Source organism: Prionailurus bengalensis, chromosome E1, assembly GCF_016509475.1.
Source record: "Prionailurus bengalensis isolate Pbe53 chromosome E1, Fcat_Pben_1.1_paternal_pri, whole genome shotgun sequence".
Taxonomy (NCBI): domain Eukaryota; kingdom Metazoa; phylum Chordata; class Mammalia; order Carnivora; family Felidae; genus Prionailurus; species Prionailurus bengalensis.
Window position 1 is genome coordinate 42,954,756 of NC_057347.1, and position 25,807 is coordinate 42,980,562.

At 50.4% G+C, this 25,807-nt stretch overlaps 1 protein-coding gene across 1 annotated transcript in view; it reads right to left on the reverse strand.

The window, feature by feature from the left end:
• The window catches only part of MAP3K14 (mitogen-activated protein kinase kinase kinase 14), a 44,447-nt gene extending 27,556 nt beyond the window's left edge, over window positions 1–16,891 (reverse strand). Inside the window, exon 1 of the mRNA XM_043584798.1 lies at window positions 16,770–16,891. The gene's annotated coding sequence lies outside the window, so the exon portion shown is untranslated. The remainder of the gene's footprint in view (window positions 1–16,769) is intronic.
• Window positions 16,892–25,807: the final 8,916 nt, after the last annotated feature.

Sequence of the window (25,807 nt, forward strand, 5' to 3'; positions counted from 1 at the left end):
GCAGGTGGAGGGAATGGCAAAAGTTGAGGTGAGTCTCGAAGGAGCCTCAAACAGCTCAAAGTTGCCGGTGGGCAAAGCTGAGGCCCGGGAGCCCCAAGAGAGGAGTTTGCAGATGGGGTCTGGGTACCAGATCACGGAAATGTGTTTGGTCCCGATGCAACTGCAGGGGTTAATTCTTAGCCAGAGGGGTAGAATTCAGAGGCAGAGTTCCAGAAGATGGAAGAACCTACAGGGTAGGGGTAGGGGCAGACGGGGGTGGGGGTGGGGAGGGGGGTGGACGTGGGCGTTTAAATGTAAACTGCGCGCTCAGGACAGAACCCCCCCCCCCCCCCCCACCTCCCAGCACCCTATCTCCCGCCAGGGCTGACAGCATTTAAAGCCGCAGGCCTGGGGGAGGCTGGCTTAACTCCCTCCCTCAGGCCGAGAGGCTGAGCCAGCTCTGGGACCTAGAGACACGTCTGAGGAAGGAGGAAGGAGCACTCTGAGTTGAGACTCAGCCGGAGGAATCTCCAAACCGGCCTCACGCGCCAGCTTGAGGCCTGCTTCCCAGGAGGGCAGTTTCCGCCTAAGCGTTTCCCATTAAGGAGGACAGGAAACGTGAACGCACATCAATCATTAAAATCTCACCGATCAATTGTAAAATAAAAACCTGACATGCCCGCAAAACCTCGGTCTCGCCAAGGCCACGGGTCAAACTGCCGGGGTAAACACAATGTATGGAATGAAATTTCTGACTGTCCCCCGACTGCCACTACACGGCCGCCGACGCCGGCTGGCCCCACACGTGCAGACACATTGCGGTCCGTAGGCCCCTTCAGGTGGTCGAGGCAACCACCTCGTGTCTGTTCACTTCCAGCTTCTCCCAGACCTCCTCCCATCCCAAGCTAATCTCAAAACATCACATCCTTAACATAACCTCAGGTTCAGAGATATCTGTTGGCTGGGCACGGCTTCTGGGCCCAGTGTCAATTCTGTGGTCCATAATCTGTCTGACCGCTATCTCCCTAAAAACACAGGGTTTGGCTCTGGCCAGTCTGGTCTCTCCACACCCCACTTGCATGGGACTCAAATCGACAGGTCCCTGTGTGTGTTATGTCCTTGTGTGGGTCACCCTGGACATCCTGCTTTTCCTTCACGCACCAAGCTCGCGACTTATGCCTCCAGGAAGTCCCTCCCAACGGTTTTATCGCACTAACGATCTCCATTTCCGACTGCTTATGGCACCGGCTCTCCTCACCATCTCCCTGGCCCTTAACCACACCCTCACCTTCTTCTTCTTCTTCTTTTTTTTTTTCAGTTTATTTATTTTGAGAGAGACAGAGACAGTGCAAGCAGGGCAGGGGCAGAGAGAGAGGGAGAGAGGGAAAATCCCAAGCAGGCTTGGCGTGGGCCTGATGCGGGGCTCGAACCCACGAAACTGTGAGATCATGACCTGGGCAGAAATCAGGAGTTGGATGATTAACCCACTGAGCCACCCAGGCGCCCCACACTCTCACACTCTTTACTCATCAAATGAAATAATGCAGATGAAACACTCTGGAAATGAGAAACCCTTACACCAAGAGACGACAGCCATTTCTCATGCGCACAACTCAGAGAATTGTGTCTAGGTATGGAGCAAACAGAAATATGGAAAAAGGTGCCAAATCAGAGACGCTCAGGGTGTTTTATGATAAAACTGGAACAAAAGGGTCTAATGACAGGGGGAGAATAATTATTAAATAAATGATGGTGGGGCCATTAATAATGTTTACAAATAGTTTTTAACTATATGGAAAGATGCCAATGGAACACAGAAGTAACAGGGAAAGGATTCAGAATTATATCTAAAGTATGACCCCGCCTAGCATGTGTCCGTCTGCGTATTACATCAACCTTTATGAAAATGCAGACACTTAGCATAGACACGCGGCAACAGCTCTCTCTTGGGGTTTAGTGGTGTTTTGATTTTTTTTCAACTTTTTTAATTTTTCCACTTTTTTTCAACAATCATGTATTACTTTTCTGTTTTCATTTTTTTTAATTAAAAAATTTTTTTTAAGTTATTTATTTCAAGAGAGACAGAGAGAGTGAGTGGGGGAGGGACAGAGAGAGAGAGAGAGAGAGAGAGAGAGACCCCAAGCAGGGCACAGAACTCACAAACTGTGAGACCATGACCTGAGCTGAAACCAAGAGTTGGACGCTTAACCGACGGAGCCAGCAGGCGCCCCTGTGTTTTCATTTTTTTAACAGATAATGTTTCCAAGTCATTAAAAAAAAAAAAAAACGAAACAGAAAAGATATACAGTGACAAGTGTAAGTCCTTCTCACCCTTCCCCCGTCCCTCTGAGGGGATCCCAGTTAGTGGTTTCTTGTATGTCCCACCAGAGATGTCCTCTGGGGAGTTATTACTTTGTATAACAAAAACAAGCTATGACTAGAAAAGGGTCTCTTGGTATGGGATAAGAATTTAAGAGGCATTCTGGCCCATGTTTGTGAGGGGGACTTCATAAATACGTGATGGCTGCCTCCTGCCCCCAGTGGAAACCTCACCAGAATCTCGGTGGTCGGTCAGTGAGTTCTGGGAGCACGGCTACTAACACCGAAGGCTGGAGATGGGCAAGCCCGTCCTTCTGGTTTTGGTTTTCATTCTTCTCTCTTTCTTGTTTCCCGCTGGGGACTGTGGATTTTATCAGTTATGACTCAAGCAGTAGAAGGTGGCCCTGTCAGCCGTCCTCAGCTCCGATGACCCCTGCTTCCCTGCTTTTATTTATAGTCATGGGAGACAAGCGTTGCAGAAGCTGAGGCTGTGTTAGTGCTGGGTGGAAGAAACACTTGTGCGCACAAGTGGCCCCACAGACAAGGGGACACACAGCGGCCCTGGACCAGACAGAAAGCCACCAGCCCCTCCTTCCCTGCTTACGTCAAGGGTGGGACCTGAGGGGTGGGCTCAGTCTGGGAAACCCAAAGAAGGCAAGTTGTTCTGGCTAATCTCTCCTACCTTCCTGATGTAATATCTGACCTGGTTTCTTTTTTTTTTTTAATCTATATTTTGTTTTCAAATACAAAAGTAATACTTGTTCACTGTGAAAATGTCAACCATACCAAGTATATAGAGAAAGAAAGGAAGAAGGCAAGAAAGCAAGAAAGCAAGCTTTGCCCCATTGCCTCCTCCCTACAATGTAAGAAACCCTTAAATTTGGTATAAATCCTTCTAGGTCCATTAGCATTCATGTACAAACATAGAGTTTGGGACTGGTTTTGAAAGAAACACAGGCTTATACATACACAATATTCTAATTTTTTTTAACGTTTATTAATTTTTGAGAGACAGAGCGTGAGCTGGGGGAGGGGAAGAGAGAGAGGGAGACAGAATCCAAACCAGGGTCCAGGCTCTGAGCTGTCAGCACGGAGCCTGATGTGGGGCTCGAACCCACAACTGTGAGATTATGACCTGAGCCAAAGTCGGATGCTTGACTGACTGAGCCACCCAGGCGCCCCTACATACATAATATTGTACAAGTCACATCTTTCACTTAACAATAGATTATGGATACTGTTACATTTCAGTGTATGTTAGATCTCGCTCATTTTTAAAAAAAATTTTTTTTGGTGTTTATTTTTGAGAGAGACAGAGACAGAATGCAAGTGGGTTGGGGCAGAGAGAGAGGGAGGCACAGAATCTGAAGCAGACTCCAGGCTTCTGAGCTGTCAGCACAGAGCCCGACGCAGGGCTCGAACTCACGAGCTGTGAGATCATGATGACCTGAGCTGAAGTCGGACGCTCAACCGACTGAGCCACCCAGGCGCCCCTCTCTCATTTTTTTTAACGGTTCCATAAGATTCTATGGTATAAATATACCACCATTTCTTCATCTGTTCCTCTATGGATGGACTTGCACATCGTTCCCAACTTTTCACTCTTGTAAGTAATACCACAAAAAACCCAAAAACCGAAAAACAAAACCACTCCCCCTGCAACCGTTTATTTACTTCTTTGTGCACTTGTATAGGTTAATTCTGGGTGGTAGATATCTGGGGCTGAAATTTCTGGGTGACCCTTTTCATCGTGGGCTTGCTCTTTTCTCATTTCTATGTGTCAGAAAAGTAGGCAGCATCGATCAGTCCGGGACAGGTGGGTTCCCAAACGTTATATCAGCTATTTACTAGAAAGATGCTATCCCTGCCTTCAAGGTGCTTATAATCTAGTTGGTGAGAATGGATGGCTGGATAAATAAATGACAAAGCAATCACACAACGATCTTGGGATCAGAGGGCCTTTGGAGGTCATTTATTCCAAGGTATCACTTAATAATCCTGAGGACGGCCATCTTAGCTACATTAACAGGATGGCCTTGGAGTCAAAAGATCCGAGTTTGAACTGGAGCCTCTACCACTCTGGTGTGTGACCAGGTGCAGATCACTTACTCTGAGACTCGGATGTCTCATCTGTAAAACAGGGATGCTCAAACAACAGGATTTTACAGGCCAATCAAACGCAAGAAGCAATCTCTAAATGCCCAATACTGTGCCTGGAATAAGCAGGTGCTCTATAAACGTGAGCAAAGCCTCCAGTCGGAAGGAAGCTGTCCCAAGATGAGCAGGCCCTTCTGGGCCTGGAAGTACCAGTTGTCTGAAAGCCCTTGCCTCTGCAGCGCTGAAATCTACCTTGCAAAGCCTCTAGCCAGCAGCCTTAGTATCAGGAGGAAGGTCTGGAACAGACGCTGTCAGAATAGGAGGGGAGAATCCTGAGACCACAGGGCAGAAGCAGTCAGCCAGGAAAGGCCAACCCACTAGGGGGATGTTCTTTGAAGTGCATTCGAAACGTGCCTTCCAGCTTCTTTCTTTGCTGGCCGTGCCTCAGCTCTGAATACACTAAGGAACGAGCTGTGGGCGGTGCGTAATGAACCCTGGACCCAGAATTCCTGGGCAGCTCACGCTGAAATTAGCCGTCCTGTGGACATCTTCAAGAGTGTCTTCAACAAGCTGCTGCTATGTGTATACACATTAATTACACGCCGGTTGTCAATAATAATAAAAATAATAATGGCAGCTATTATTGCATGCTACCTATCAGGTAACGCACGTACTATTTCTTGGGCCCTCACAGTAATGCTGTGAACAAGGCGCTAATGTTGTCCCCTTTATGTGGGGGAAGACACTGAGGCTCAGGGGGTCAAGAGATCAGTGTAAGGCTACTCTGCAAGGAAGTGGCAGAAGCGGGATTTGCACACAAGACTCTTATGTCAAAAAGTACATACTCTTAACCATGATGCCCTGTTTTCAAATGATCTAAACTTTAAGAATTGGGGGGCGCCTGGGTGGCTCAGTCGGTTAAGCGGCCGACTTCGGCTCAGGTCATGACCTCACGGTCCGTGAGTTCGAGCCCCGCGTCGGGCTCTGTGCTGACAGCTCAGAGCCTGGAGCCTGCTTCAGGTTCTGTGTCTCCCTCTCTCTCTGACCCTCCCCTGTTCATGCTCTGTCTCTATCTCAAAAATAAATAAACATTAAAAAAAAAAAAAAAAAGAATTGAGACCCCCCCACCCAGAAGCAGCCACAAGCCAAAGGTCTGTTAGTGAGAAACCCAGGGACTGACCCAGGAGGAAGCATCTCAATTAGGGAGCATAAACGCAGTTGGCCGACGTTCTGGAAAAAAGACACTTGAAACGGCGATGGGGAGTGAAGACTCCTAGCAAGACACGTGGCAGGCTTGTGTTCGTTCCCTAGCCCACCCACGCCCAGCACAGTTATCAGCTAATACATACCTGGGCCCGTCACAAGGACCCATTCTATGACAAAGTTCATATCTGCTATTCACTTTATGTTTTTAAATGTTTATTTATTGACAGAGAGACAAAGAGAGAGAAAGAGAGAGACAGGGAGAGGGAGAGAATCTCAAGCAGGCTCTGTGCTCTCAGCACAGAGCCAGACGCGGGGCTCGAACCCACGAACCGTGAGATCGTGACCTGAGCCAAAATCAAGCGACTGAGCCACCCAGGTGCTCCAGCCATTCATTTGAGAAAACCTGGCTCCAGGCTATTTCGCTTTGGTTGTTGTTATTGGTTTGGTTGTTTGGTTATTTTTGTGGTTGTTGTTGAAGGGGGGTCGGGGACAGAGGGAGCAGGAAAGAGAATCTCAAGCAAACCCCAGGGAGGGGCCCTGACCTGAGCCAAAAAATCAAGAGTGGATCACTTAACCCAATGAGCCACCCAGGTGCCCCTAGGTTGTTTTTTTCTTAACAGCTACCGTCTTCATAAACATGGCCAGTACCTTGTCCTCCAGGCCCCTGATAAAGAGCATTGTAGACGCTTTAAAAGAAGTGTTACGATGGCATTTTCAATTCAACTTTTTTTTTTAAAATTTTTTTTTTCAACATTTATTTATTTTTGGGACAGAGAGAGAGACAGAGCATGAACGGGGAGGGGCAGAGAGAGAGGGAGACACAGAATCGGAAACAGGCTCCAGGCTCTGAGCCATCAGCCCAGAGCCCGACGCGGGGCTCGAACTCACGGGCCGCGAGATCATGACCTGGCTGAAGTCGGACGCTTAACCGACTGCGCCACCCAGGCGCCCCTCAATTCAACTTTTGAATCCTTTGCAGGAGGAGAGCCAATGGCGGGTCGAAGATGCCACTGGGGCCTCACTGACCCACACAGACAATTATGGAATTGGTATGCAGGAGAACGTTGGGGGAGGGGAGTAGTAGTGAAGGGGAAAAAAAAAAAAAAACCCAACCACACGCATGCCTCATTTTATACACTAAAGTGGCAAGGAATTTTTAATGTATGTTGTGTAAAAAAAATTTCAAGTGTGTTCTGTGGGGGTATTTTGTGTATTTTTAAACATTTTGATTAAGGGGGCCTGCAGGGGATACCATTCGGTAATGATCAATTTCCAAAGATTACAGTGCCATAAACTGCCCCCGACACCAGAATCATGCCAAACACAATCAGCTTTCTTTTGATGAGTCAAAATGCACTTCTGGATCTTGCCAAGCCTTGAGGTCATCATTACAAGCAACATTTGGTTGTGAAAAACAGCTCTCCTTGTTTAACCTTTTGAATTGGATTCTGAGCAAGGGAGCAGTTCCCTGGGCTACGGTTAATCCCACTGAAATACAACCACTTATTCCCCTCCTCTCTGGGTTTGTCTCTGGTTTTCCCAAGTGGCACTGGCTTCGAGCAGGGTCTACCTGTAATTCAGAGCAGATGGAGAAAGACAGGCTCAGCCTCCCTGTAAGGGAGGAGGCTCCAAGTTCGTTGTAGTCACTGGTGACTGGTTTTGAAATTGAGGAACTAGTTTGAGGAACCTTAGAATAAACAAGAAACCCAAACAACTCGGCTTTCCACAGAAGACTTCCAACGCGCGGGGGTTAATGGAAGGAAACACCGCGGCAGTGGAACCCTGCCCATGGCTTCATTTCAGATGCTGCCATACCATACCCTTTGGCCGACTGGCCTGAGGGACGACTTGAGGACATGAGCAGCAAAGGTGACTTTGACGCGTCCCTGTATAATACAGCCCTTTATAATACAGTCACATTCTTGCCCTCCCCTGGGAAGGGAAGAAAGGCTTGGGACCTGTGGGATAACGGGGAATATTCCAGAGGCTCTCAGAGTAATCCTCGGTAAAGGAGGGGAAACCGCGAATAGCCTGTGGCTCTCTCAGGCCGTCAGGGCCTAGAAGGAGGAATATGGATGCTACTCTTGTACATTCACTTGACCGCAAATACTTAGCCAGTGGTTCCCATTCTCCAGGTGCTGTGCTGGCCAAAAGATGCCACGGTGGCCAAGACAGACAAGGTCCTTGCCCTCACGAGGCTTTCACCGTCGTAACCCTGGAAAGGCTTTTCTGGAATGCTGAACTTGGTTATTAAGAAGCACTGTCATGGGTCAGGCTTTGAACCATCTGCCTACGAACCTGTGTCGGAGTGGCACCAAGCACATGGGATCGGTCACTGTGTCACCGCCTTCTCTATTCCAGCCTGGAAGGCTGGGAGAAGTCAGCCACGTCTTTAATGGCTGGCTCGCTGTGGTCTGCTTCTGCTCTGAGCCATGTGCAAGCACACGTTTCTCCTGACTGCCATACGCCTCTGCAACTATGCTCCTTTCTCCCAGAGTGCTGAGGTTTCCAGATTGTTCTCAAGCTCCTTTTCCAGGCTGACAAGTGGTACAAGAGCCCAAGATGAGAAATGCTGAGGGTGTTCCCATCCGGACACCTGCAGAATAGGAGGCGGTGCTCCTTGCCTCCGAGGAGCTGTGTGTGTGACCGTACCGGGCCCCGCAGGACAAGGAGGGTCCCCGGGCCACCACGTCTTGCTGGCTCCTCTCCAGCCTCCTCAGTCACGGTTCATTATTTAGCACCTGCAAGGTCTGTCTCCTCCCGCCCCGTCCCCACCACAGTGAGCTCCTCGAGGGCAGCACCTCAGTTATCCTCGTTTCTATATTCTAGTACCTGCCAGAGCCTACAACCGTGACATTCTTGGCAAGCACTCACCGAAAGGGTGACTGATGCGCTCCTGAAGAATAACCTGGTGCCTCGGCTCCAAGAGTCTGGCCAGCCTAGTGTCTGAGTGTCCAGACCGGCCATTCATTCGGTGAGCCGGAAGGGGCAGAGACAGCTCCCTATACCAGGGGTCACAGCACGGTGCTTATATTCTTTCTTTTTTTCTTTAAAAGTTTTTAATGTTTATTTATTTTTAAGAGAGAGAGAGAGAGAGAGAGAGACAGAGTACGAGCAGGGGAGGGGCAGAGAGAGAGGGAGACACAGAATCCGAAACGGGCTCCAGGCTCCGAGCTGTCAGCACGGAGCCCGACGCAGGGGCTCGAAGCCACGAACTGTGAGATCGTGACCTGAGCTGAAGTCGGACGCTTAACCGACTGAGCCACTCCGGTGCCCCAGCACGGTGCCTGTATTCTGACTATACGGGGGTACAAGGAGGTGTCATGCAAGCTGGGTCCTGAGCCGCCCTTGTCCCCTTTCCTAAATGCTGACCTTGAGACCCAATGATGTCCAAGTCTTTGAGAAGGTGACCCTTCTGAACTAGACAATATCCATCTGGGCTCTGATGTGTGCACATATGCTGGCTAGGAGGTAGTACGTACACAAATCTCCGCCTTTTACATTTATCTCTGTAAAGCTATTCCTGCCTCTCAAAGTACAGCACCTACCAGCTGGGACTACTGAGCATGGGCTCAAGAAGCCTGGTTCATCCACCTCGCTTCTTGGGCCAAAGAAGTCCATTTCTAATCTTAACTGGCAATGACATCCTCATCTGAGGCTGGGTAAGGCCCCCTTTCCTCCTACCCCTCCCACCCCAGGTCATCCCTGGTATTGACCAGCAGACCTAGGAGTACTGGCAAATTCTGGCCCAGTAAAAGGACACATCAATGAGAGCATCAGGTGGGTGGTTAATCGCAGACACAACGGCTCTTTGCACTTACAGGGGCCACCATCCCGATCCGACATCATGCTCTGCCCATGAGGAAGAGCTTCTTTGCTGAGAGTTGCTGGAGGCATCCAGCTGGAATGACATCCGACTGCTCTGGCTTTCCCGGCCACCTGCATGCCACGGGCGACATGTCTCTTCTTCACGGCGGAAAGATACAGAAGGGCTTCTTGGTGCCCCATGGCTTTGTCCCCTCGCAATCAGTCATTAATAGTAACTGAACACCACCCACTTTGGGTAAGATACTGCTTGGGGAGGTAGGAAGGTACCTTAAAGGTGCAAGCAACCTTTGAGACTTCCGGGTAACCCTGCCCAGACTTGTATTTTCTTATCAACCTTGACCTCCTTTTGGTTACACAAACTTCGTGGTATAAGAGAGTATCAAATGAATAGCTTTCTGTTGACTTTTTCTTAGACCCACAGCAGCTGCTGTTCTGGCTCCACCCCTCCCAGGTCTGGCAGAGCTTGCAGAAAGGCTGAGAGGCACAGGGCCAAGGTGGGGGAATAAAGGAGGAACTAGTGAAAAAGTACAAAACCTACCCCGGGGGCAGTTCCTCTGTTCCGTGGTCGCAGCACAGCATCGTGAAAAGAGCCTGGGCTTTAGTTCAGATACTGCCATTAACTGGCCGTGTGGCCTTAGGCAACTCTGCTTCCTTGGGCCACAGTTTTCTCTTCTGTAAAACGGGGGAGAATGTAGGGCGCCCGGGTGGCTCAGTCGGTTAAGTGTCCGACTCTTGGTTTTGGATCAGGTCGTGATCTCCCAGTTCGTGAGCTGGGGCCCCGAATCGGGCTCTAAGCTGACAGTACAGAGCCTGCTTGGGATTCTCTCTCTCCGCCCCTCCCCTGCTTGCGTGCTTTCTCTCTGTCAAAAATAAATAAATAAACCTTAAGAAAAATAGGGGAGGGGTGCCTGGATGGCTCTGTCGGTTACGCATCTGACTCTCGGTTTCAGCTCAGCTCATGATCTCGCGGTTCACGGGTTGGAGCCCCACATCAGGCTCCGTGCTGACAGCGAGAAGCCTGCTTGGAGTTCTCTCTCTGCACCCCGCCCCCCGCCCCCGGTCGCTTGCTCTCTCTTTCTCCAAATGAATAAATAAAAATAAAAATCATTTTTTTTTTAAATAAAGAAAAATAGGGGAGAATGTAAATGATAATGATCATTTCTAGGCTGTAATTCTAATAGCTCTTTCTTGACACAGTGGTTGAGGCCTAAAGGTCACTTAGCCATGCCTGCCTGAAGTGAGGGCTGGCTAGTTCAGATTGATGGGGTGTGCAGATGGGGCTGAGGTGGAGTCTGTGACCACTTGCAAGGTAATACTAGTTTTCCCCCCCGAAGGCTCCAATAAAGTCAAGGCCACTTTGAGGCTAACCGTGGACATTGCCTACAGATGTCCCTGATCAGCAGTCAAGCTGAACACCAACCACACTGGTCTAGAACAGAGAGTCTGAACAAATCTTGTCTTGATGGATACGTGGTCATGGCCTTAGTGCTGACAGGGTGAACAGAAGCCATAGGAACCAGAAACTGGCTGGCAGGGGTGTCTCAGGACTTTCCTCTGCTCCTTCTTTCTGGGCCCAAACGCTGGTCCCGGAAGTGTCGACAACTGAGGTGGCGGTGGGCTTGGAATGACAGTGTTCTGAAGTCCAGGGTTGAATCTAGCCTTCTTGATCACCGCAGCTCTTTAGAGCCTTCCAACTCAGGTGGCAAAAAGAGAGGCAGGTAGAAAAGGGTTCCCCAAAAGGTCTTTCACACCAAAGTATGGTTTGCATCTCTCTGCTCTTTGCCAAGGGGTTTCCCAGCTCCCTGGAGCCAAAGCTCCCCTCCAGCTTCTTTGCTGACTGTCACTGGAAGTGGGCCATTTTCCACCCTCAAGGTGGCTGGACTCAGGAGTGCAGTGACACTGCTGATCTGGGCTCTGTGCCTTGTTCACATGACCCCCCCCCCCCCCCCCCCAGTCAGGGGATCCATCTATCTGTCGGTTGGCAAGCCTTGGCTCCAACCCCTGCCTCCAAAGCCCTTCTGCTGAAATGAAAGTGATTTCTGACAAAGAGCTGTCTCTTCTTTTATAAAGTATATATATATATATATATATATATATATATATATATATACACACACACACTTTTTTTTTTTTTTAGTAATCTCTACACCCAACGAGGGGCTCGAACTCATGACCCCAAGATCGAGAGTCGCACGCTCTTCCGATGGAGCCGGCCAGGTGCCCCGTGGCAGAGAGCTCCTCTGACAAGGTCTGCTCAAGACTTCCTCTGCGACTGTGCCGGGGAATAAGTCGCCTGTCACCTACACCCCTGCACGGGTGACTCACCTTCTGGAGAAAGTGCTCTGCTCACCTAAGCAAAGCTGCCTGGAAAATGACTAAGGCACCTATCAAATGCACTCTGTGGGGCCGACCAGTTAGTGAGCCGGGTCCAGACACGCTGCCTCTCACCTCCGGCCTGAAGTCAAGTGTGGGGCTACCACTCCGGGCCTGCTGGTTTCATTTTCATCTGAACTGAGCTCCACATGAGGCTTGACATCCGGTGATCTATTTTTTCTAAAAACTAGGTTCACTTTAGAAATGACTCTGGCCATGAAGGCAGCTTCCCCAAGAGAAAACAAAATGTTATTTAAAGGGAACGTCAGCCTGGTGGGAGCCTATATTTTTTTTTTGTATCAAGAAGAGGAAAAAAGAATTTAAAATGTAACGTGAAACTTTTTTCCACCTTGGGTGACTTCTCATTCTTTAAATATTTATTTATTTCGAGAGGGAGAAAAAGCATGAACCGGGGAGGGGCAGAGACAGAGAGGGAGAGAGAGAGAGAATCCCAAGCAGGCTCCAAGATGTCAGTGCAGAGCCGGACACGGGGCTCGATCTCACCAACCGTGGGATCATGAGCCGAAACCAAGAGTTGGACGCTTAACCGACTGACCCAACCCAGGCGCCCTCTTTCTTCAGAACCAAAATTTCCCTCTGGGTCCCTCAAACAAAGAACAAGTCCTTGTTGACTTATGTTCTATACAGCATTTTCCTACTTTTCATCTCCAGAGTTAAGGCGGGGACCCGCTGCACCACATGGGGGACACAAGGGAGGCCTAGAAAGAAAGGCCCAGCCCTGCTTCTGGCTCAGAGTCCTGGGAGGGCCGAGGCTGGCCTAGGTCTAGGATCCCCCACTCTGATTGGGCAGAGCCTGGGCCTCTGTAGGCTCCTTTGGAGGGCGGTGAGGACAGTATCTAGTATAAGATGGGGAGAACGTGACAGCTAAAACCTCTGCCCAGAAGAAACATCCCCCGGAGGTCCTACTGAGAAAATGACTCTGCCCTGTCAGGCAGTCTGACCCTTCTTGACATCATCTTCCAGAAGAAAAGGCAGCTACCACTACTGCTAAGCCACTGTGTCCTGCGGCTTATTATGTGCCAGGCACGGAGCTCAGCACTTTGCACAGATGCTGTCATTTTTTACTCAAAACAACCCCGTGAAGTATTTCTGATCCCACGTATAGATGAGGCACCCAATGCTTGGAGAAGCGAAGTGATTTGCCTGAGTCACACGGGCAGACCGTGGCAGAGCTGGACCTGACCCAGGTCTGTCTGACATGACAGCCCCAACCCCCACATTTGACCCCGGAGACACCACCAGACTTGCTCTATTGCTCGGGCCAAATCACCTGACCACTCGGCCCTAATTTCTGCCATCTGCAAAATGAAGACAAGTAGACTCGTCCAGAGAACGTGCTAGTCCTCAGTCAGCCTTTTAGTAACGAGCAATTGTGAATAACCAATGCCACTCGATCGCTGTCAACGACACTCATTACTGTTTTAGCATAAACAGAGAAACACAGCAGCTACCCTACCCCGGTGGAGTCACATTCAAAATTGGCATGTTTGGGGGGGGGGGGGAACCCAACTTATCCTTTCATGAGTAAGTTAGTAGAAAAAGCAGTGAAACAGATGTTAAGAAACGTGTGTTTAGGGGCGCCTGGGTGGCGCAGTCGGTTAAGCGTCCGACTTGAGCCAGGTCACCATCTCGCGGTCCGTGAGTTCGAGCCCCGCGTCGGGCTCTGGGCTGATGGCTCAGAGGCTGGAGCCTGTTTCCAATTCTGTGTCTCCCTCGCTCTCTGCCCCTCCCCCGTTCATGCTCTGTCTCTCTCTGTCCCAAAAATAAATAAACGTTGAAAAAAAAAAATGAAAAAAAAAAAAAAAAAAAGAAACGTGTGTTTAGCTTCTGGGCATGACGGTGCTCTCCTGAAGAATCTTGTGTGCCCTATTTCTCCTTAGGAGGCTTCCCTTTCCTGATCTTCGGCCCTGCCTTTCTTGACAAAGTAGAAGTATAAAAAAAGTACCAAAAAATGGCTACAACGTGCCGTTACTCTTCATGCCATATAATTTTAAGGGATTTATATCAGGAGGATAAGCGATTAAAAGCCACAAGACAGCAAGCTGGGAGGAGGATCCGTTCAACTAGAACACAAAGAAGGACACACAGGCCACCGAAGGGAAAATGGCTTTTCTCCGTAGTGCCACTCAGGTGTGGAAGACAAGCCCCGAACTAACGACCGTCCGCCCAACGTCCGTCGGTGTCTCACTCAGCTCGACTGAAATGTTCTACTACCCAAGTTGCCCTATGTTTAGCCTTCTATTTCTGATCGACTGCTTTCAACATTTCAGTCAGCACCACCAAGTAAATGCATAAGCCTTCACACGTGCATCGCTTCTAACGCTCGCTCCACCCCCTTGAGAGGGCCCGGCCTCCACTCCTTTCCCTCCGGGGCGAGTCGCGGTGTGGTGTGCACAGGCCAGAGGGCCCGGCCTATCCTTCGAGTTCCCCAAATCCACGGACGTGGAATGGTCTCCCTTCCCGCCAATTTCACACCGGTGCCATCAAAAGTGCCCATTGTGCTCAGATGTTTCCAGTTTAACTGAAATACTAAAATGGGGCAAACAGGAAGCATCAGACACAACTGCGGTAGTGACTTATTAATCACGAAAGCAGAATTTTAGTTGCATTTTAACCTTTTGCCAGGAAAAAAAAAAAAACAGCTTTGAGATGATGGAAGCCTTTGGTACAAACAAGCTGCCTATGAGAGTATCAAGCTGACTTATACTTTTCACGTAGGACTGAATTTGCTTCCACGGTTTCTTAACTATCCTCCCGGAAAGAACATCTGTCAAGCCAACTGATATGAATCTGTCAGCTCTTCATCAAGGCAGGCAGACCTGTTCGAAAAGCTCGTGTGCTGTCCGCGGAGACAGGAAAAAAAATAGGAAATGAAAAGTGACTTCACAGGCCAAAGTGATAGAGCCCTCTTAAGGGGGTGCCAACAACGAAGAAAACAATGCTGGATGAAGCTTTGTCTTTCCCATCTCTACAGATCTCTCACCAGACCTTGGTCGGGATGAACTGTTATCATGAACCAAAAGGATCACAACAGTTGCCCGGAGTTGGACAACCAATCAGGGCCCAGCCTGCTTCTCAACATTAAATGATATATAAACACTCCAAGCAGATCACAAAGGAGTCAGTGTTCAACAGGAGAACCAAAATGAGGAACCAAACCTCCATCTGTTGAGGCGAAACGGCCAACCAGACATTTTTGTTTAATAGATGAAGGCTCATTTGGCAGGGTCTCTGTCTGTGGTGCCGCTCCCACAAACCCTAACAGACAATACCAGGGGCAAAAAAACCCCTTCAGAATGGCTCCTTATAATCTGAAAGCAGTCAGACGATGATCTAAAGGTTGGCAGCTTGTTGCTGTCTGATTTTACAAAAGTGTTGGAACATACACCTGGGTCCGTATTTCTGAAGTTACTTTTATTTTGAGACCTTCTGAGAAGTTCACCACACCCTTCAAAATAAATGAGGATGTCTTAAAGGTGTCAGAGAGAGGTCTGGCATCACCACACCCAAGGAACTGAGTTTGACATCACTTAAAAAACACCAACAGTAAATCCGAATACATCGGAAGCAAGCCAAGCACCTGTCCTCTCACGGCAAGAGCATAAATACCACGCCAGACCTCTCCCTTCTTCCTGCAACCAAGTCCCATAATGTGGTCCTGGTCCAGGGCAAGGAACCCTGGTAAGACTCCAGTGGCCCAGGCCTCTCACCCTGAGTCCTGGCTAGAACGCATTAGGCAAAATATATTACAACCCACCCACCCCCACCCGCCCCAGGTGCCTCACCTATGAAACAGGACAATACCGTCTATGTCTTCCTGCAGATGTCTGAAGGAAAATGGAGGTTACAGGTATGAAGACACTAAGTACAAAACACATCACTAATGTTAAGATACTATCTCCCTCTAATCTTTCAGAGACTGTGTTTCTAGTCAAGCGGTTTTCAACATTTTTCCTGGAATGAACTTCAGACTGCTCGTCTGTAGCGGGCCCCATTTCTCACCGTTTAACTTCGTTGGCTTAGGCTCCTTAATCAAGCCACTGGTGTTCACCGCCTCCAGTTAAAAATAATCCTGCCACTTCTACCCCTGATTTCTGTACCTTTTCTCTGCTTATCCTCTGCTCCCCACACTACTTCCCCAGCACACCGTTCGAGACCGAAAGCAACAGTTTTAACTCTATTTAGGAGGGAAGCACTTCTGAAGTTGCCCAGCACCAAGGAGGCTTCTGGGCAGGTGAGACTGCACTCTACAAGCGGCCTCTCTCCACCTGGTGCCTGGTGGGCTTCCAAGATGGGAACATTATACGGGACCCCCGGATAAAGTCCTGAGCGTAGCGGACAAAAGAATCACAGAAGGGTCAGGGTGAGAAAGGATGCCGAGAGTGGCCAGCATTGCCCCACCGGGGGCCAAGGGCAAGCTCCGCTCCTCCTCCCCGCTTCGGGGTGTGACCCGAGAACTTCCCAAGGGAAGGCCGAGGGTTTCACGGCCACAGCAGGTGAGAGGACGCACAGATCCGGGGCGCTTGTGCATCCGCCACCTTCCGTCCCGAGCCGAGGCGAACCCCCACCCTGCGGGCACCCAGGGAGAAGAGTAGGAGGGGCGGGCTTGGCGGCAGGGGAGGCTGAGCGCGGGGGCAATGGGGGCGTTGCGTTGGGGAAGGGGAAGCAGGGCGCCCCTATGCGCGCTCTCGGCGAGCGTGCGGCCTGCGGGGGTGCGAGACGAGCGCAGCGTGCGACCGTGGCCCTGGCAGCGTGGTGGGAAGCGAGCGCCGGCGGCCGGCCGCCGGGGGCTCGCGCGCGAGTGGATCCGACCGTCCGCGCCGCGGACCCCCACCATTCCGGGCGGCGGGCCAGGTCGCGGCCCGACCCCGGGCTGTGGGGCGATTCTTCCCCGCCGTTCCCTCGGCGCCCCGCTCGGGGTCCCGGGATCCCGTTCAGTCACCTACCGGCTGAGCGCCGATCTCCCCAACCAGCGAGTGTCGCGCTCCCCTCGCCCGCGGTCTCCCGCCGTCGGCCGCCGACCGCTGTGCTCCGGGACCACGGTCGCCCCGCCCCGGCCTCGGGCCCCGCCCCCCGCCACCGCCTCGGGCCCCTCCCCCCCTCCACCGCCTTCCAGGCCGCCCCCGGGGCCACGCCTCCCCCGGCGGCTGCAGATTTGTCCTGCTTCGCGCCTCCTTGCTTTGGCCGCACCTCCGCCTTTGGCCCCGCCCATTCCTCCAGTCTAACCAATGAGACGTCTCGCCCCGTCATACGGCCCCCTAGCAACGATTGGCTAACAAGGCCCTGTTTCCAGAAATGGGCACTATTTCCGGTCGGTGTTTATAGAGCAGAGATTGCCAGGCGGACAGATTGACAGAAGGCGGAGGCGGCCGGGGTGTTGGTGCAACCGCACATGCGCGCTGGGCTTCTGGCAGTCTTTTTACGGGTTGCGTGCTTCTGGACGTTACGGAAAGGAAGGGCGAGTGTGCGCATGCGTGGGCCCCCTAGGCCTCGGACTAAGGTTACCTTGGAGACGACGAGGCGCTCCTGCTCCTGGGTCTGGTTCTGCTTCCTCTTTGCAATTAGCCTCGGTGTGGTGGTTGGGCGGGGGAGCGGGGAGGAGTAGAAACACTTTTATTGAGCACTTACTGTGTGCCCCGCGCTGTAGACTCCCTGAGGACGAGTAAGACAGGTTCTGATGCCTTACCTTGAGAAGATTGGGGAGCCTAGGCCCTTCATGGGTCAGATCCAGGCCTGGATCTGGAGCCAGGACGTGTTGAAATCCAGGCCTGAGGAGAGCTTGCTGATGGAGTGGTGCAACCCTTTTCTACAGCCAGGGAGCAGCGTGGTGAGAGCGCTGCGCGATGCGTCTCCTCGCTGGGTTTACAGGTTACAGAGCCAGAGAGAAGACTGGAACGTTACCTGTGCAAGAATAGGACCTGGAATCTGAATATGCTCCAAGGTGTCAACAGTGCTTCGTTCTGAATGGGGAGTGGCGAGTGGTTAGGGAGGTAGGGGTATTTTTTTCTTTTCTAAACTTTGCCTATTTGTGTTTTCTAGTGTTTCCACTGTGAGCTTGTATTTTATTTGTAATAAAAAATTACAAACCTAAAAAAAAGTTTGCAAAATAAAAGATACACCCCTATCCGGGCGCCCCACCTCCTTCAGTGGTCCACAGCAGGCAGGTCTGGTAACAATCCAGTGGTGGGATTAGGCAGGCCCAATCTGAGATCGTCTTGGGAAGCAAGGATCATGCCATCTCTGGAAGTGTTAGAACAAAGACCCCAGGAGCTGTCGTTTTGAGGCGGTCTGTGGTAGCTCAAAGCCTATTTTTGGAGGTCCGTGTTGTTGGGGGTTACCCGAGGCCAGGGGTCAAAAACTCGCAACCTAAGGGCCTCACCCACTCACTCAGGCCACAGATATGTTTTGTTTGGCTGGCGGAATGCTTTGTTTTGTTTTGTTTTTTTAAATTTAAATGCCTTAGAGCAGTTCCTCACAGCCTCTGCCTGTGTTGTCTTACACCCAGCCACTTAGCTTATGTCAGTCATCCTTGTCGCCCCTGAAGCATTTGAAGTTGTGGTCCTCAGTAATGCCCGCGCTTTGGAGCTGGACACCGTCTGCTGTATAATTGGTTCTGCCACTGGCCAGCTTGGGAGATGGCGGGCAAGAGAGAAGCTGGGGGCCCCTAAAATTCCTTCCAACCCCAGGGTTTTTCATTTCAGTCACTCTGGGAGAGGCAGAGCGTGGCCAGATGGTGGTTTACACCTTGGTATCTTGCCTCTCCCACCACCTATTTGCCTCTGGGCACACCACTTCTCAGGAAAGACGTGGGCACAGGCCCAGAGTCTGCAGACGCTCCCTGGGCTTGCCATCGTTGCTTTAAGACACCCAATGCCCACATACTTTGCCCAGCTCGCCTTGACACTTCTTTGGTTTGGGGTCCCCTGCATGTACCTACCCACCCCGTCAAGATGATCTGTCTTAGAATCTATCCACTAACCCTAGTGTGCGTCAGTGGGAGAAAGTGACGGCTTGACCCCAAGTTGCAACTCCCATAAAGGAAATTCACATCTGGTTGCAGCGAGGAACAAACTGCTACAGACCAGTGAGGAGGGCATTTGGGACAAGCAGGGCTTCGTGGTTTTGGCCACCTTTCTCAGGCCTTTCCAAGCCCCGCTGTGTCCGGGGGGGGCTGTGAAGTGAGGAACAACACAATACCCACTCCAAGTGAGCGCGCCTCGGAATCTCTGAGTCTTGAGATGCCTACATGTGTTGGAAGGAGAGCTTCAGGGTAAAATTATTTCCTCCCAGCCCAGCCAGTTAAGTCACAACAACCTGGAAAGCCTTCTAGCCTTGAGTCACTTGGGCAGCCCCAGCTCTGCTTTCAGTAAAAGAAATAGACATTTACAGGGTGACTCACACCTGGAGCAGGGAGCCAGGCTCTCAGCACTCAAGGATTTCCACATCCTACCCCAATGGTTCAGGTCTGGAAAAGGGGTAAACTGTGCTCTTCCAAAAAGAATAGCGACTTCTGTTTTTTTAAGACCTTGCAAAAACGTCACCAGACGCTTCTAAGTGCCTCGTGGGGTGACCTCCCTGAATATTCACTCTAGTGTGGGCTTTCTCAACCTGGCGCTATTGACGTTTGGGGTTGTGTTGGATCACTTTTTTGTCGTGGAGGGCTCTCATGCGCGTCGTAGGATGTTAATGAGCACCTCTGTTCACCCCTGTTCACCACCCCCCCTACATCCAGTTGTGACAACAAAAAATGTCTCCAGACATTGCCACATGTCCCCAAGGAAGCAGAATTGCACCGCCCCCCTCCAGTTGACAACACTTACAGTCTAACCCCATAGAGTAGGTACTATTATCATCAACCCTCTTTTACCGGTGAGCAAACTGAGGCTCAGAGAGAAGTGACTTGCCCAAGGTCACTCTGCTATAACAGAAGAGCTGGGGTTCAAACCAGGTGCGGCCCCAAGGCCCCTGCCCTCCTGCATGCAGGACTCTGTAAAAAGCCTTTGGGCTTCAAGCAGCGATTTGCCCATCAGTTCTATAGAAGAGTAAGTGACTTGTGTGCATCGGTGAGACACTGCTCGAAGCTCCTTTGATCATTTTGCCTCTTCTGTTTGCTTTGGAATGAAGGAAATTATGTTCCGGTTTCTATTTCCTTAGTCAGCACAGTTCACGGTGTCCAGTCATGTCTAGTGAGAAAGTGGCTAGTGAATCATCTGAGTGTCTGTGGATCTCAGGCCCCAAATTCCTGTGAGATCCTGAAGTTATACTTGCGAAGAACTCAGATGTGAGGCTGCGATCAGAGATGACTAGGGGCTGGGGGTGAACGTTCCCAGAGAAGAGGCAGTTTTACTTTCCCCATCGGAGCCTGACGGGGGCCACAGCCATGGTGCTGTCACCGCCCTCCCTGGCTTGGACCTGTCATTGCTGCCACCCAGTCTGATGGTTTGTGGGGGGGCTGGGGAGGCAGGAGAGGGAATGGAGGCAGGCAGTGGTTTGTTACTCCGCCTTCAGTGACCTCATGTTGGTAGCTTAATATTGGAGAAGATGAGAGTGTTTACACTGTGGAAATTGGCAAACGGGATAAGCCAGGGCTACCTACCCCCGAGCGGGTCGTTAAACACTTAGCAGTACACTATTGCATGCAGATCCTGGACCCTGATCCTCTCCCACCAATTCCCACCACAGGGGAGACGGACGGGGGCATGGCGAACCATAGACCTATTGGAGAAGAGGAGGAGCCACGGTGACATGGGTAAGGAGAAGAGGTGCCCATCTCTGCAAAGGATGGAGCTGACTGGCCGGGAGTCTCTGTGGGGCACTGAGCAAAAATGACCTTATCAAGAGCAGGTCCTGGACGTCCTTTCTGATACCCTTCCCAACTTGGGAGCCCTCGTAGGGAGCCCTGGGTTAAGGCTTGACTCAAATTCTTCTTACTTCCTGACTGGTTATCCCCTCCTAACTCACCTCCCTGCCTCCATTCCCCTCTCCTTACCAGCCTCAACCTTCCTGGTGGCTTCAGTCCTCCTGAGGGACCATTGTGGTTGCGTGTTCCAACTCCATGTCCCAGCTTCTCCTGCCCTTGAACTCCTCCCCTTTATCTTCTTCCTCTCTCCAAACGTGATCAAGTCTCCCCAGCCTAAAAACAGACAAATAATAATAAAAACCCCTTCTCCCATCCTGGCTTTCCCCTACACTGTTGGCCAAACCTTCTTTCCCCTCCCAACTCCCAAACTTCTTGGTACGCTGGATATCCGTTTCATCTCCCACTTGTAGGTTCCCCTGTAGTCTGGTTTCTGCCCACCACCCCCTTTCTCCATGGATACCCTAATTGCCCCCTTGTCGGATGACCTCATCTCAGCTCTCATCTGCAGCCATCACAAATGTGGTGCTCCGTGCACCTGCCGGGCCGGGTCCTAGGGAATGCAGAACCTCTAGACCTCTTCCTGCCCTTAAGGACCTTCCAGTCTAGTGGGTGGGCAGACCTTGAACAAGTGACTAAGTCACTCCAGGTGATGAAGGCAACAAAAGGGAGCATAGAACAGATTGTATCAGGCAGGGCCCAAGTAGGCAGGCAGCACTCACTCTGAGTTTTTAAACATGCAAGGAATTGGTTACGTAAAGGATGGAATTGCTGAGAAGCCCAGGAGGAGATGGCCAGATATTCAGGAATCCACTGCTACTCCTGGGCTGGAGGTTCTTGAGGAGGTTCTTGAGGCTGCAGTGCAATCAGGGGCTGGGGGCCAGGGTCTCTTGGAACAAGTGGGAACCAGAGAAGAGACACAACTCCTTCTGTAGACATTACTCCAGACCAAGAGGGATGAAGAGTCTCCTTTCCTTCTATCTTCCACTCTCTGGTCTTCTGCCAGAGCCTCTCATCAGCCTGAGAGACTGCAGGGATCATTCACCAGTGCAGAGCTAAGCTGAGACCTGAAACTAAGCTGAGACCTGAAAGGTGAAGAGGAGAGAGAGGGAAAATATTACCAGCCATCACGGGCATTTTTTTTAAAAAGGCATAGCTTTTTTTTTTTTTTTTTTTTTTTAGAGAGAACAAGTGAGCATGAGCAGGGGAGAGGGGCAGAGGGAGAGAGAGAGAGAGAATCCCAAGCAGGCTCCGTGCTCAGTGCGGAGTCTGATGTGGGGCTTGATCTCATGACCCTGGGATCACAACCTGAGCCAAAATCAAGAGTCGGACACTCAACTGACTGGTCCACCCAGGCACCCCAAAGACTTAAGATTTTTAAGAGCTGTTTTAGGTTTATAGCAAGATTGAGCGGAAGGTGCAGATTTCCCATATGTATCCCCATTCCCACCCATGCACAGCCTCCCACAGTCTCAACACCCCCCACCAGAGTGGTGTTTTTTATTTTTATTAAAAAAATTTAAGTTTATTATTTATTTTGAGAAAGACAGAGACGGTACAAGTAGGGGAGGGGCAGAGAAAGAGGGAGAGAGAATCCCAAGTAGGCCCCATGCTGCCGGTGCAGAGCCCGATGTAGGGTTTGAACTCATGAAACCGTGCGATCATGACCTGAGCTGAGACCAAGAGTTGGATACTTAACCAACAGAGCCATCCAGGCACCCACCCCCACAGAGTGGTGTTTTTTAAATAACTTACCAACCAACCAATGAACCTACACTGACCCCCTAATCACCCAAAGTCCATAGTTCATATTAGGGTTCATTCTTGCGGCTGTATATTCTATGGGTTTGGAAAATGTATAATGACAAATATCTATCATGATGGCATCATACAGAGTATTTTCACTGCCCTAAAAATCCACTGAGTTCTGTCTCTTCATTCCTTTCTTCTGTCTCAACCCTGGCAACCACTGATCTTTGTACTGTCTCCATAGTAATAAATAAATACATTGTGATATATCCAGACAATGAAATATTATTCAGCACTAAAAAGAAATGAGCTAGCAAGCCATGAGAAGACATGCAGGACACTTAAATGCTTATTACTAAGTGAGGGATGCCATACAGTGTGGAGGGTAGAAGGAAGCCTTGGGTAAGATAAGAACACATAGAAGAGATCAAAGAAGGCTTCCTGGAGGAGGTGATGCTTGAACAGATTGCTGCCAAGTACACTAGCAGCAAGCCAGGTGAATGAGGTGGGAAGAGTATTCTGGCCGAAGGAATAACGTGCAAAGGCAGGAGGGAGGTTCTGGGAGGAACAGGTGTGTCAGCTTGGGACAGAATGTATCCGAGGTGCTTCTGGCTCCCTCAGTTGTCCTTCTTGGTTATTGTTTTCCAAATTAACACCTTCCTCTCTGACCTCGATCTTGAGTTTCCAACTGGAATTTCCAGGGGCCTGTCAAACATTTCCACTTCTAGCCACCTGGCATCTCCAGCTCTGTCTACACAGTGCCCCAAACCTGTTCCTCACCCATCTCTCCCTGTTAATGACATCACCTTCCACCCTGGGAACCTCCATCACCTCCTCTTGCCAGCTCCCCCCAAGCTGTGTTGACTCTGTCTCCATAATGCCCACTGTGTCCCCCCCCACTGTGTCTGTGGCCTCCCTTTGTCCCCCCTTTCTGCCAGTGCCCTGGTGACGTCTCACCACCCCTCTTGCTTCCTATCATTGTCATTCCAATCCTTCCTACTCTGTCCTGTCACTGCCTTGCTCAAAACTCTCAGTGGCTCCCCATTGCCTACTGATAAAGTACAAGCTTACTATCTGGCTCTCAAGGTCCTCACAGCCCAGCCCCACCTTAGTATTTGCTGTTACTTTTTACAACTTCCTTGCGGACACCCTTCTGTTCTACCAACCATTGCCCAACCCACCCCGTGTGTGGTGCATGTAGGGGGGGGGCGCGGTCCTGCAGACTGAAATGCACCCCTCTGGTTCCGCCTGCCAAATCACACCCATCCCCCAAGGCCCTGATGAAATGCTTCCTCTCTAAGATCACACTTCGTAGGTGATTGCCTGCCTCATCTCCTTAACAGACAGTAAGTGCCTTGAAGACAGCCTATAATGCCAACTGGTGAGTTGGTATTCAGTAAATGTGTGTTGAACTGAATTGGCTCAAAACCATTCCTCAGATCAAGAACCTTGATCCGTGGCTCCTTATTGTCAACCACTTCAGGAGCCCGTTTCTTGTGGCTTCCCAGGTTCCATTTTAGGTATCTAACCTCACTCCCCCACCCCCACCCCCGTTCCCCAAAATGTGTCCCACAATCAATTTCAACTCCATGCTAAAAGTGCAGAAAAATCAAAAAGGATAAAATACATCCTCTCTGCCTTCCCTTTATCTACAAGGGTGGATAAGCTATCCATACTTTAATAGCTAGTATAATAATAGTTTAAAATAATGTCTTTTGCTCGTGGGTTATCCTGCCTACTCTTTCTTAAGATTGGAATTCTCATTTTGCCCATAGTGGCGACCTGCTCAGTTTTAAAGTCTCCCTTGCAGGTGGCCATGTGACACAGTTCTGGCCGGTGAAGTGTACATGCAGATCTCTGGATGGGGCTTCTGGGAAAACTTGCTAAAAAGGGCCAGTCCAGCTGGCACATGCCCAAAAGCCTTTTGTCCTTTGCCTTATGACCCTCTTCCGTCTGGGATGTGGACCCACTGCCGGGAGATGTAGCAGCCGGCGTTGGAGCCTAAGAATGAAAACCTCAGTCTCTGACGGCAGAGGAGAAAGTGAGATGGGCTAAGTCCCCGATGGCCTCGTTGGAACCGTGGTACAACCAGGGACTGCCCACCCGCTAGGGACTGCGGTCCTCCAGCTCCTGCTACATGGTGAAGCCACTCCAGCTGAGTTTCTGCTACATGCAATACTGACTTGTTCGTGGAGATTTGCAACATTTATCCATCTTGAGAATTCTCAATAGGGAGAAATGGCCCGGGAATGAAATCCCACTCTGTCAAAAGCCTTTCTGTGTGATAAGCTTGTGCTTCTGAGGGATTGTGTAACATGTGGAAACAGTAGAGACAGGCGGGTCTGTGACCCAGGTCAGTTGGAGTGCCACTCCTACTTTCTGAGAAAGGGAACCGCTCCTGGGCGAAAGCCATGGAAGGAGATAAGTGACTGAATGGGCTGGAGAGAATGCCAGAAATTTCAGTGAAGGCCTATGTGATTCTGCTGCTGATAGGCCAATCAGGACCAAGATGTGTTTCACTCAATTAAGATAAAAGATGCTCAGATGAGGTAGAGGGAAAACCCAGGCGTTAAGATTCAGAGATTAGAGCACATGGCAGAGAGGAGAGTGCTTTCACAAATCTGTGCCGTTCTCGCGGAGCTCTCCTATAAACCACGGCTTCCCAAAGGGGGGCACTTGGTCCCCCGGTGGTGCACCAGACTGTGTGTGGTGGGCCAGAGCCCTAAGTAGCATTGATGTCATGCTGAGAAAGCTGTTCTCTTCCCAAGTCTTGTTTTGATTTGTCTATTCCTTGAAGAGTCGATGTGAGATGTGTGCACTTGGTACAAATTATTTTTTTAAAGCACTGGGTTAATGTCTATTTATTTTTGAGAGACAGAGACAGAGCGTGAGGAGGGGAGGGGCAGAGAGAAGGAGGGAGACACGGAATCCGAAGCAGGCTCCAGGCTCTGAGCTGTCAGCGCAGAGCCTGACGTGGGGCTCAAACCCACGAACCATGGGATCATGACCTGAGCCGAAGTCGGATGCTCAACCGACTGAGCCACCCAGGCGCCCCTGTACAGATTTCAAGAGTATGCTGGACCCATCTCTGGCCAGAAGTTTTCCTTTTTTTGAAACAACCATTCTTACCAGTTTCTTGTATATTTTTCCAGACATGTGTCATGCATCTACAAACACACATTCATATAGCTTCTTTTAAAAAAATTAATGGAGGCATGTTCTACACGACTGCTGTGTGTGTACCTTGCTTATTTCACTGTACATATCAGTGAGTTCCATGTAGTAAAGAGTGCATCCTATCCCATTGTGTGCTGGTATGTAATTTACTTGGTCCCCATTGATGGACTTACCCGTTTCCAACCATTTCCTATTACAAGA